Here is a 13,467-nt window from a genome sequence, read left to right as displayed (position 1 = left end):
CCAGCTGAGGGATGGCTCTAAACTATACCACTTAGTTTAAATAGAAATTTTGAGAATCTAACCTTCAATGAGTAACTATTTCTGAGAAAGAATAGTGTATTCCTTTCAAAATAATAGCTTGGCCAAAATTAACTTTTGTTGGGATTTACATAAAATATAAAGGCATGATCTGAGAATAAGGTATATACTCCCAGACTCCATATTTGGAAGAATGGTATTATAATTTAAGTGATTTAAGACCTGTTTTTTCTTGTTCATCAGAGAAAATAATCTCCAAAAGTCAGAGCCTTTACCCATTTTGTTCGTTGCTCCAAGCTATATTAAGAGCAATGTCAAACACATGATAAGAGCTCTATAAATATTTGTTGAATGAATGAGTCATGAACATGGCTACTCAGCAAGCAGTACCTCCAATGACTGACTCATATGATACAATATTTTAAACTAGATGCTATGAGTCAAAGTTGAGTCTCTTTGAAAAGTAGTTTTTTCCAAAAACTACATACAGAAGTAGCCTTTATTTGTAGCCTCTAGAGTGGAGTCTTAACATTTACTTATGTATTTACCACATATGAATTTAACTACTATATTTCTTCCAGTCTAATAGGCAATTAATGACAAGACAAAATAGTATTGTCTAAAGTAATGAGAAAGGGGAGAAAGGAAGAAAGAAAGAAAAAGAAAAGAGAAGAAAAAACAGAAAAGGAAAAAAACAGAAAAGAAAGGAGACCTTATAGAAAGCCCTAAGCTGTGTTATCATATGAGGAAACAGGAAGAAGGCTCTCATCAGACTGCAACTCTGCTGGTGCCTTGATCTTGGACTTCCCAGCCTCCAGAACTGTGAGAAAAAATTTTGGTTGTTTATAAGCAACCCAGTATTTGGTATTTTCTTACAGCAACCTACATGAAGACAGACATATGATTCACACTAGATTAATGAAGTGATGAGAGAGAACCCAGTTATCAGGACATAAAATAGAGTAGAACCTAAAATTCAACTGAGCGAGACTTCACTAGTTTGTCAAAGCTATTTCCTGATTCACATGAAAATTCAAAACACTGAGGATAAATAGAACATTCTAAAGTCTGACAGAAAAATCAGCTGACCTATAGGGATCTGGAATTTAAATGACATCAGATTTCTCAACAACAATTCTGAAAGTCAGAAAACAATGGAAAATTGTTTTCAAAATCTTGAAGGAAAATAATCTATCTAGAATTCTATATTCCTAAAACTATCATTACGTAGAAGGGCCAAATAATGATATTGAGTGGAAGCCAGCCTCTTTGTAAATAGTCCAACTGCCCTGAGGGCACCATGTTGTGAAGAAGACTAAACTAGACGACCATAGAGAGAGAGACCAAATGGACAGGCCCTGAAACTACATAAAGAGAGATGCCTGACCAGTCCCCAGCTACTGTATAAATGCTGTGGTTCCAGCTCCAATCTAAATGCAACCTCAGTGAGAGACCCCAGGCCACAAGAGCTTTTCCTAAATTCCTATCTTACAGAAAACAAGAGGTAATAAATGATGTTGTAGCATAATGTCACTAAGCTTTGAGGTGGTTTGTAACATAGCAATAGCAATTGGAAATGTACTAAAAATTTTTACAATTTATGAATTGTGGTCCACCAAAATGAGGAATTAAGCCAAGAAAAAGAAAAACTTTAGAGGCTCAAAGCTCAAGATTGGAAAGCTGGGCTTGCAGGTCCAGATTGGAGCAGGAGGACAGAAGATTCTAGGAGAGAGAAGTCTGAGAAGGAAACAAAGCTAATGGAATATCTGTTATATTCACTAATCCAATAAGGATTTAAATGTCTTCTCTATGCCAGAAACAATTCTAGACACTGGAGATACAACAGAAAACAAGTGTCTATTCTCAGAAACTTGCATTTTGGGGAGGGTGAGACATAATAAAGGAATAAACTAATAAATTTATAAATATATCAAAAAAAGAAGGAAGGAACAAACCCTGATCATTATAATTTTAAAATGCCTCAATTATAAGACACATCTCAATTTCAGATATGTTAAAATGGGGAAAAAAAAGACTCATCTTAAAGTCAATGAAATACAGTAATTATCTTCAGACCTCCACCACTGATGGGTTGCATTCCTTATATTAAACAACAAATACAAATAAATCTGAAAAGATAATGCAAGTAAGGAAAAAAATGGTGGAGAAGTTTTGGGAATGATGTCAACAATTTTTTCCCACCATTGACCACAAGTGAAACACATATTTTGAAATTTACATGTGTTTTAAGAATTTTCAAGGGTTGTTTTAGTTATACATGATTTTTATTCTAGATGCTAACTTTAAAATCTAACATTCCCCTTGACCTTAAGTTAAAAATAAATCCTGGGTATATGAACAGCTTTTTCTTAGTTTCTAATGCTATAAATTATAGCCTAGTAAGAAGAGATTGCATTTACTTAGCAGCCAAATTTGTATTGTACAAATCCTTTCTTTTACTTTACACAATGCCATCACAATTCAGTATAATTTTAACGGGTCTTTTTTTTTTTTTAAAGATTTATTTATTTTTGAGAGAGCGAGAATGAGAGAGAGAGAGAGTACATGAGAGGGGGGAGGGTCAGAGGGAGAAGTAGGCTCCTCGCCGAGCAGGGAGCCCAATGCAGGACTCGATCCCAGGACTCCGGGATCATGACCTGAGCCGAAGGCAGTCGCTTAACCAACTGAGCCACCCAGGCGCCCATTTTAACGGGTCTTAATCAACATTTTCCAAGTCCTCACCTTCTTTAGACAAATTCACTTATTGTTCCTTCTACCTCTAAGAAAGCAATTGTGAATGCCTTCAGACTCCTTTAAACCACCTCTCCCTAGGCCAATTTTCCTGAAAAATCAACACCAAGTAATAAGAATAAAAGATTCCACTATATTCACTGCCTGAATCTCTCTCAACCCTGGACAGACAGATTGGATCCATGCACGCAAAGCGAACTTAGCTAGTGGCGCCAAATCACACAAAGCCATTTTTAAGATGCCTGGTCTATGCTATCAATCCTCTTACCTTAGGCAACCCCCTCCTGCTGGTTAAGTGCTAACACATGCTTTACAACTGCAGGAAGGGATATGGTTTACAGATTAAAATTAGATGCAGAATTAAATTGCTTGAACACAGCAAAGAAGAAGGGGGTAGTAGAAGGGTTGGAGAAGACAATTTGGGCATGCGAATACTCACACACACTTAATTCCAAGACTTGTATTTCCATGAATTTCCATTAGAATTCTTGGGTTCAGGTTCTACTTTCATTACTGAGAGTCATTTTCAGAGCAATAATACATAGGATCTGTCAAAGAATATGCAGCCCCATGAAAATGCATGTTCAAAATGTGGGATTTACAGTCATAAGAGATCTCTCAGTCAAATACCAGAGCTCCTTTTAGAAAGCCAAGTAGAGTAATTTAATGACTACTAATGACATTTGTAACTTTTCAGGCTACTATAATAAGAGTAATCAGATCTCAGGCTTCAGGGTGTAACATGATCACCTGTGCCTTTCAGAAAGGAATTTCTGTACACATGGACAGCACTGCACAGCTGGCCAAGCACATTATTGGTAATGTCAGAAAGAAGGGGAAGAGAGATCACCCTCTCCAAATCATTACATGCCTTTTGCAACTTGTAAACACAAACTAACAAGCAGTTAAGATAGATGTGTCTTTATTAGATTTTTTAAAATTGCCAGTTGTTGCCTGAAAACCTAAGACCTAAACAACTAAAAAAAAAAAAAAAGAAAGAAAGTTCATACTATGTACTTTCTTGGTTTAGAATATAAGGCCATAAAATGAAAGTTATTTACTCATCCACTAAACAAATATGTGTTAGGAGCCTATTTATTTACTGGCATTTTGCCAAGTGCTGGGGGATACCACTTCCTAGGAACCTGAAGTCTAGCGGCAGAGAAAGATATTTATCACATAGTTGCATAATTAGAGAGCTCTAAAGTAAAGGGCTAGAGAATAAAAGGAAGACCACCAGAACTTTAAAAAAAGAAAAAAAAGGATCAAAGTTGCATCTTATTTAACTTCCAAAGCAAGAGAAGATATACCAGTGAAGAAATTCACTGGGTCATTTGCTGACATGGAAAAGTTACAGATTTTTAAGTGCTAGACAGGGGTATTCTTGGTGATGTGCTAAGTAAGTCTTGAAAACTAGCTCTCTGGATAAGAAGATGAATGAATCCAAGGTGTATACATGGTTGGGCAAAAAAAAAAAAAAAAGAAAATCTCATAGTTTGTTGGTCAGTAATCAGTCTTCAGTTAGGTCAAGTAAGGATTTGGTGTACCAAGGTCATTCAAAGTTTCATCATTTTTATAAGTTTCAGCTGGTTTGAGCTAGTTATGATGAAATTTAATTTTTGTGTCATTCAGGCAAGTGCTGCTCTGGTGGAAAAATTTCCATTTACAGATGTAAAAGATAATTGGTAAAGGAGTTGGAGTAGGGGGGGGTCAGGGAAGGAAGACAGAGCATCCCAGGCAGACATGTGAGAATGACATGTGTAGATGCCAATCGTGGGATAAGAAAGACAGTTCAAGGAAAGGTTAGAGGCCCATACTGTGTGGCTGGAAAAGAGCCTATAGGGAGACTGCTGTCACTTGAGGTTGAGGAGGTGGGTTAAGGAAAGGCCATATAAAATATTTAAGCCACATTAAAAATTTTGGTCTACTGTCCTAAAAACAATAGGATTCTACTGAAGGACCTTTAAAATACATGGGGCTGAAGGATAGTGGATGATCTGATTAGTGTTTCAAAAAATCACTAGTTACAGTGTGAAAGATGAACTGAAGTATTTGCTAGTTGAGTTGCTTCTATAGCATTTAGGAAGCGATCAATATTGTCCACAACAGAGATGACAGAATTTAGAACAGAGATGACAGAATTTAAAACAGAGAGGGTTCTGGTAAATATGGATGATTTCAACAATGAAAGAAAGTGATAGTGTGAGGGGAAATGATAATTAGGGCACCCAAATTTCAAATTGCCCCATTATTCATCAATATAATACCTAGTCCCTGATTCACCCATTTCCCTGTCTTAGGGACTGTGGTTGGCAGCTTCTCAAAATGGGCCCTAAAGATCCTCATCAACTGATATATACATCCTGGTGTATAAACATACACCTCCTCTTGAATCTGGGTTGGACCTAGTGACTTAATTCTAACAAATTGTGGTGGAGGTGACGGAGTCACTTCCAAGATTAGGTTACCAAAAAATGTAGTTTCTGTCATGGTTGCTCTCTTTTGCTTTCTCCTGGATTACTCTGTGGGAAAAACCACCTGCCACATGATAAAACAGTCTCATGGGAGGGTTTCTGAAGCAGGGGACTGAGGCCTGCCCGTAGCCACTTAAGTGAGCTTGCAAGAGTGGATCCTCCTGTAGTCAAATCTCCAGATGACTGAAGCTGAATGGACATCTTGATCACAGCCTTACAAAAGACCTTGGAGCAGGAGGAACCCAGCCAAGCCATGCCAGACCCCTGACTCCAGAAACTGTGAGATCATGTCTTTATTCTTTTAAGCTGTGAAGGCTTGGGGTGCTTTGTTACACAGCAATAGATAGCAATCTGCCCTTTTTAAGTCACTTTCATGTAAAAAAAAATAAAGCTCCAGGTACACTATTTTACACTCCACTATTTTATTCCTTATCACTTTTCTTACTGCATCTTCTTAAAATGTTATTTTTATTGAAATCAGTGTACAGACATGATAGAAAATTTAAATAGTTTGAGTCTGAATGATTTAAAGCACGATAAAAGAGAAAAGAATAGGAGTGGTGATATATTTATAAACTCACCTCTATTATAAGGCTAGGAGGTATTCTGCCTCAGTAAATTTGGCATTCTCAAAGAATAGATAAACTGAAAGAACTCAAAGTACATTTATCTTCTCTGTTTCATTAAATTTTAGTTATTTTTAGTAAAACTCTAGTTGTACTAATTAAGTAAAAATAACTGCCTTCCATTTTCTGCTGTAATTATATAATGATAGGAGAAAGACCTTTTCTGTATCTTGTTCATAATATCGGCTACTACAAATTAAAAATGAACTTTGGGCATTTATAAAATATGAAATTAAGTTATTTCCATGAAAATCTTGCCCTCTGGATACTGCAGGACTTTAGTCTTCAGTAATTCCTTCCCCATCTCTAGCCCCAACTCAAAAGATTTCATGGAGGTTCTAGGAGATTTCACAAACCCAATCAAACCTTACATTGTACTACCCACCTTCTTCCACTTCTCCTTTCTGTTGAATTATAACCATTCCTTTTTAGCATCACTGTTCTTTTGGCTGCATGTAGTCACACCCAGGAGACACTGCTTTCTCCTGCTGACAGAGCAATCTCATTGGGTAACAACAACATGGCTGCCAAGTTCTGCCACTTCTGGGTACCACCTCTCCCCTGCAGTGCTGACTCAAGCTGCCAAAGCTTCACAATATGGAGAGCTAGAGAATTTCTTTCATTTTTCAGTGTCACACTCCAGTAAAATACTACCAAAGAACTGCATTTTTTCCAGTACCACATCAAGCTGTAATGGAGTAGTTCTTTCCATTTATTCAGAGACTCAAGCATAAATCCATAAGGTGAAGCCAGCAGACTCATCTACATACATGTCAAGCACCTTGCTAAATTCAGAACTGTTTTTCATGTTAAGGCTAAGGCTGAGGCTAAGGTTTTATGATTGAACCAACCCTAAAAATCCTTTTTTTTTTTTTTTTCCTTCTTAGAATGAAGCTGTCTGTAAGGAAGTTCCTCAGCTCTTCATAAAATAGATTCCTGGGAAGGCATAGTGAGAATCATCTAAATTACAGCAAAGGCAACTACTTAGCCTCAAACTGGTCTGCAAACTCTGACTTCAGAGTGGTTCCATAAAACACCAGTTAAGTAATCCTTTACTCTTTACTTTTTCCTGTTAACAACAGCTACAATGACAATAGAAATAGTAAATATCTCAAGATTTCCCAGTAAGAACACTGAATTAAGAAATTGGGAGAATTGCTTCAGCCCAATTCTATCATGAACTACTTCTCGGATGCAAATCAGACTGACTATTCTTCCAGAATCTTCCATGCCAAATGATTTCCTCATCTTTAAATAAAATTTCTGGAATAGTAGATATCAAAAGTCCCTTGCAACTCTAAATCTATACAATTGAATTGAAAAAAAAAAGAAAAATTTAGAAAAATTATTTAGCCAAACAATCATATATCTCAGAAACTTTGTTTTAGGTTTGCCTTTATTGATACTGGAATTTTTTTATTGTCATCAATTTTAAACTATTTATTTATTTTCTTACTTGCTTACTTATTTCTTTTGAAAGAGAGAGAAAGAGAAAGAGACAATCCCAAGCAGTTCTTGGGGCTCTATCCCATGACCCTGAGATCATGACCTGAGCCAAAATCAAGAGCTGGGTGCTTAACTGACTGAATCACCTTACGCCATTTATTCAACAGAGACATAGAGAGAGGAGAAAGTATTTGCTGGTTTGAGTCAATAATCAGACTCATCACCTTAAAATATATAGATAAGATTCTTTTAAAGAGCAAACCTTCAAAGAAAATCAAATAGAAAAATATATATTAAAGCAGGGCAAGTATAAGGAGGTATAAAAACAATGACAATAAGAGCAAAGGGAACAAAGATAATCCCCAAGTTTCCATTTTGGGTTTCATTTCATTTCCACACTTTGAGGAAGTCAGCAGCAGGTTATAGTTTTTGCTGTTTTCTTCACACTTGTAATTCCCAATGTGGTTGAAATCTCATTCCAGGCTAATTGAAATAGGAGGAATGATTCAGACTCCTGATTTCAAGCCTGGGCATCAAACTTGATTCACAATGCTTTCATTACTAACTAACTTATATTCTACCAAGAGCACCCCAATGTAAGTAAAACATGCCAAATAATTATACATGTAAATTATCAAGAAGCATAATTTCATTGTTAAATATTTACTTGATCTTGTATAGTATTTGCATGGGTATACAAGCTCTCCCTGGGTAATAGAAACACTATATGTCTTCTAGTCTATTTGACTCAGTGCCATCAGAAGGAAATGTCAGGCACTGGGGGAAAATTTGGCACTTTGATTCCACAAGAGTAACTTGCTCCTCTTGCAAATCTTTACTGAAATGTCCAAAAGGAACCAAGAGTAGAGCACGATTGAAAAAAATAAGAAAAAGGTGCTATTCATACTCCAAAATTTTTTGCAGAATTTTTTCATTAAATTAGGAATATAGGCCAATGAGCTTAGACTGAGGGAAAGACTGGCACCCTCAAATATTGCAGATGGGAATGCAAAATATTACAGCCTCAATGAAAGAGAATTTGGCAATATCTAATAGAATGATATATGCATTAAATGTAATTAAAATACTTAAACAGTTCACAAAATTAAAAATGAACTGAAATGGATCAAGCTAATTGCATATCCAGTTGGTAGAAGACTTGACATAATACATGACATTATGACGGTACTACCTTTGTGGAATATATTTCATACAGAGATACAGAGCTATAAATTTCACTCAGTAGTTTAATTCTTCACTAATTTGGTATTAGAAAGCTATTTTATGTAAATTATAGAATAATTAAATAATTACAATAATACATAATATGTTAATATTATTAGAACCAAGATTTTCAGTATAAAAGTAAAGAGGTACAAATATAAAATCAAAGAATTTAATTAAAAATTATATAATGCTATATTTTAATTGGAACTATTAGAATAAACACATCTTAAAAGCCAAACAAACATGTTCTCCCAAATTTTGTCCACAGCAAAGCCCAAAAGTAACAATAATCTTGGTAAATTGCATTATTTGTTCAAACCATTATCTGTCTCTTTCTACTAGATCCATTCCTGCAGAACCCCTATCAGGCATCCCTTCCTGTGGGAGAAGCAAACTTTCCAGGAAACGCACAATCACAGCTTGGAGAAATGCCTACATAGTGTGCAAGGTACTCAGCTCAAAAGGAGAAGACAATGTCAGTAGACTGCCCCAACAATTCAGGGACATAATTTAAATGTGAAAGGATAGTTTGAGGTTCAAATATATAAAGGAGAAAAGAAAAACTGGGAAAGATATTTTAAATTTTTCCAGGAAAACACTGTTTTGTTTTGTTTTGTTTTGTTTTTTCCAATTACAGTTTCTGAGGCAAAAGTGTGTATGTAGGATGGATTTACTCTCAAGGTGTGGGAAAGATGGGAGTCAATCATTCACCCCTTGATGGGAGAGTTTTCCTAGCTGAGCTTTATGATCATAACTGGTAAAGTCTGATCAAAGATATTGATTTTTTCTTTTCTGATTTTTCTCTTCCTTCCCATTTCTTTATATATAGCACTAACTCTCTCCTGGGACTATGACTAAATTCAAGTTGTACTAAATGATGTACTGGTATTATGTATAGCATAGCAAAGCATGTTCACTTGAGCTCTGGGCATAGCATGTTTACTCGATAAATATTACTTAGGGAATTAGTAGTTAAATTTTCAGTAGCTGCCATGGCATCTTTGTTATGAGGATTTGACTGTGTTTTCAAAATGTTGGGCAAATAGGAAAGGTTCTGTGGATTTTTGAGGCTCTGGAGTACAAGGGGTACCTGAAAAGATGCTGAAGGAGCAATGCCCGTCCCAGTGGAAGGTAACTGTGGCTGCATCGGCTGAAGAAGAGACCAGAAATCACTTGGGCACCTCAGATAAGATCCTTTTAATGAGGACACAGCAGAGGAAGAATAAATTAATGAGAGAAGATGATTTTGCACATATTGTTGTATTTTACATCTTGGCTATAAAAATAGAGATAAATTAATTTTATCAGATATTTAGACTTTGTTAAAATAAGAGATATATCCCAAGTATAAGTTGATTCTGAAGCCCTATTTTTCAGCAAAACAATCTTCAAGATGTGTTTGAACCACCTTAAATATAAAAAAAATTAAGTGACTAAAAAGGATCTATTAAAATATGTAATTTATTTTTTAAAATCACATATTCTATGTTCTCAAGAAACACTTATTAACATTCTAAGATATAGATTTTCTGTAGACAAATTTGGGAAATGTCTCTCTAGAGGCATGTCTTCTGCCTGGGGTAGACTGGGTCTCCAGTGAACTGTTAAGTGCCCATAAGACACACCGGCCCAGCACCTTCACATGTCTTATTATTAAACCTCACAATTTACAAAACAAAAAAGGATCATGGTAAAGCCTTGAAAAGAGACAAAGCCTGCATGGTAATTATTTTCTACTATCTTAAAACATTTAATATTTTAAATTAGGGTAGGATTTCAATACAGTAGACTGAGCACAGACCTTAAATGGTGTTGGAACAACTAGATTCACATGCAAAACAATGAATCCAGACACAGACCTTACACCCTTCACGAAAGGTAACTTAAACCGCATCACAGGCCTAAATGTAAAATGAAAATTATTGAACACCTAGAAGATAACAAAGGAAATAATCTAGATGAACTTGGGCTTGGTAATGACATTTTAGATACAACACAGAGTCTTGATCCATGGAAGAAAGAATTGAAAAGCTGGGCTTCATGAAAATCGAAAATTTCATGAAAATTAAAAATTTCTGCTCTGCAAAATTCACTGTCAAGTAAAGATAAGCCACAGACTGGGAGAAAATAACTGCAAAAAACATATCTGATAAGAATTGTTATCCAAAATAAACAAAGAACTTAAAAATCAACTATAAGAAAAAAGACAAACATTAAACGATAGGCCTCACAGAAGAGATTTATGGATGACAAATAAACACATGAAAAGATGCTCCACAGCATGTCGTCAGGGAAATGCAAATTAAAACAATAATGATATATCACTTCATACCTATCAGAGTGGCCAAACTCCAGAACACTGACAGCACCAAATGTTGGCAAGGACATGGAGTGACAGGAACTCTTATTCATTGCTGGTGGGTATGAAACATGGTACAGCTACTTTGGAAGACAGTTTGGCAGTTTCTTACAAAACTAAACATATTTTTCCCATACAATCCAGCAATCAGTTTCCTTGGTATCACCCAAAGAAATTAAAAATTTAATACCACACAAAAACCTGCACATGGATTATAGCAGCTTTAATTGCCAAAACTTGGAAGCAACCTCAAGTAAGTAAGTGAATAAATAAACTGTGGCAAATCCAGACAATGGAATATTATTCAGCACTAAAAATGAATGAGCTATCAAGCCATGAAAAGACACAGAGGAGCCTAAAATCCATATAAGTGAAAGAAGACAATCTGGGTGAATAGGTAGAGCATGGAGGATTTTCAGGGCAGTGAAAATACTTTGCATTATAATTATGGATACATACCATTACACATTTGTCCAAAGCCATAGAATGTGTAACACCAAGAGTGAACTGTTTAAACCATGGACTTTGGATGATAATGATGTATCAGTGTAGGTTCATCAATTTAACAAATGCTCTACTCTGGTGGGGGATGTTGGTAATGAGGCAGGCTATGCATGGGTAGGGGCAGGGAGTATAGGGCAGGGAGTATATGGGATAGCTCTGTATCTTTGCTTTGAACCTAAAACTGATCTAAAAAAAAAAAAAAGTCTCAAAGAGCATGAGAATTAATGTAGCACTCAATTTCTTATCAACACAGGATACCAGAAAAGAATGGAAACAATACTGTCATGACATGAGAGGAAAAATACATTTTTCAATCTTAATTTCCAAACCCAGACAAACTGTTACCATCCTTGATGACTTGAAAGTAACAGTAAACCTGCCAGAATGTGGGAAGCATAAGAAAAGTTAGAGAATAGCAGTTTGGAGGCATTTATATCTTCATTTGAAGAAGTAAGGGGTTACAATATACTGTCAATAATGATGGAAAAAGAAACAGCTGTTTCAGTATATTTTTTAAAGCCACAAGGTTACCAACAGAGAAGCCATATACTAGGAGGTTGGAGAGGAAGGAGTTAAGGAGAATCACAGCAAGCCATCAATAAATTATGTTAAAGGTGGATACATTAATAAGTAATTGCATAAAGATACCATTTAAAAATATAGGAAAGACAAAAATTTAAAAAAATGATGATTTCTGAGAAGTGAAACTTGGGGAAGTTAATACTGTTGTATATATGAACCCTTCTATACAATTTAACCTTTTTTAAACCCTGATTTATGTCATTTTATGAAAAAAATATTTCTAAAAATAGAAAATGAAATTGCACTAGCTTAATCTGTGTTTGACTAGTTCTGGGTGGAGCTAACGTGTCACATGTGTTTTAATGACTCGTGTTCGCGTGACGCTGTTCACGGTCACTAAAGGAGCTTTTCCACCACTGACGCCTTATTACTCTCCATCCTGAAACTTCACAAAATTATTTCTGGGAGTCCCTGAGACATTTCACAGGATTCCAATAACAATTACATTCTCGTTCTCTCTGACCCCTGCTGTCAGTATCAACGATGAAGGTTCTGGCGTCCTTTCCAATGGTGCAATTGCCCAAGCCACTAATGACTTGACTCTGACTTGACAAACTGGTGTGCCAAACAGATACCATATGGTTCTCAGGAGTAACTGGGGTGGCTGCCCCTCTTTCCCACCCCCCCACACTCATAACTCGAGGTTTCGAAGTTTTCCCCGTAAAAAGAAAATTCTTTCAGCTTCTCGCTATAGTTTTTCTCCACATAAAACTCAGGGAGGGATGGATCTAGGGGGTCTAGCAGGGGACTCTCCTGGGCAGGTCCTGTTCTGGCTGCTCTGTATCCTGCTTCCTACTTGTAGGACGGCAAGGGTGTGGCTGGCCTCAGTCATTTGAAAGATGCCAGAATCTACCAGTTCCCTCAGTTCAGATTCTCTTTACAGATTGGCTTTATTTTTTCAGACACAAGTTCTCTACACAGTAGGTGTTATGACGGCGTAGCTACCAAAACAGACCTCTCCCAGCTTTGCAAACAGAATGACACTAAGAGTGACTCATAATGTACCCAAATTCGAAAACCCTAGGATAGGACTCTTGCTGAATCAGGCAATCTAGGCCAATCAACCATCACCATCTGAGTGGCTAAGGAGGCAGTCACGTAAGTCCATGACAGTTCCAACAGAAAGCCTATAATCAACAGTGTGGGGAAGATCATTTTCCAGAAGGATGGGAGGGAGGGGGCAGTGTTAGTTCTCTGCACACAAGAAGATACACTGAGGTACAGGAAATATCCCGGTTGCAATGTCCTACAATGACCAATTAGAGAATACAATTTGAATGGTTTATAAATTGAGTGCTTTTAGGATATGATCTTCCTCACAGATAGCAGATATGTGTGTTCAGATGGTGTAATTTGAGATTGGCAAAATCAGAACTATATTCATTCTCAATCTTATCCTGGAGCCTAAATTTTCCACAGCTATTTTGTGTTTGGTTTAGGTAAAGGCTCTTTTCAAATGTAATAAAGGGTAAGTGCAAAG

The 13,467-nt window shown here is 36.3% G+C and overlaps 1 long non-coding RNA gene across 2 annotated transcripts in view; it reads left to right on the top strand.

The window, feature by feature from the left end:
- The window catches only part of LOC115939606 (uncharacterized), a 92,269-nt gene extending 79,457 nt beyond the window's left edge, over nt 1-12,812 (top strand). For both annotated transcript variants that reach the window (XR_004074392.2, XR_014146524.1), the window contains 4 exons: nt 6,757-6,908; nt 7,798-7,911; nt 8,885-8,990; nt 9,372-12,812. This is a non-coding gene — a long non-coding RNA (uncharacterized LOC115939606). The remainder of the gene's footprint in view (nt 1-6,756; nt 6,909-7,797; nt 7,912-8,884; nt 8,991-9,371) is intronic.
- Nucleotides 12,813-13,467: the final 655 nt, after the last annotated feature.

This window comes from Leptonychotes weddellii, chromosome 6 (assembly GCF_054177405.1).
Source record: "Leptonychotes weddellii isolate Sample4059 chromosome 6, ASM5417740v2, whole genome shotgun sequence".
NCBI classification, from domain to species: domain Eukaryota; kingdom Metazoa; phylum Chordata; class Mammalia; order Carnivora; family Phocidae; genus Leptonychotes; species Leptonychotes weddellii.
Note: the sequence above shows the minus strand (reverse complement) of the source record. Positions and strands in the feature narration are given on the sequence as shown.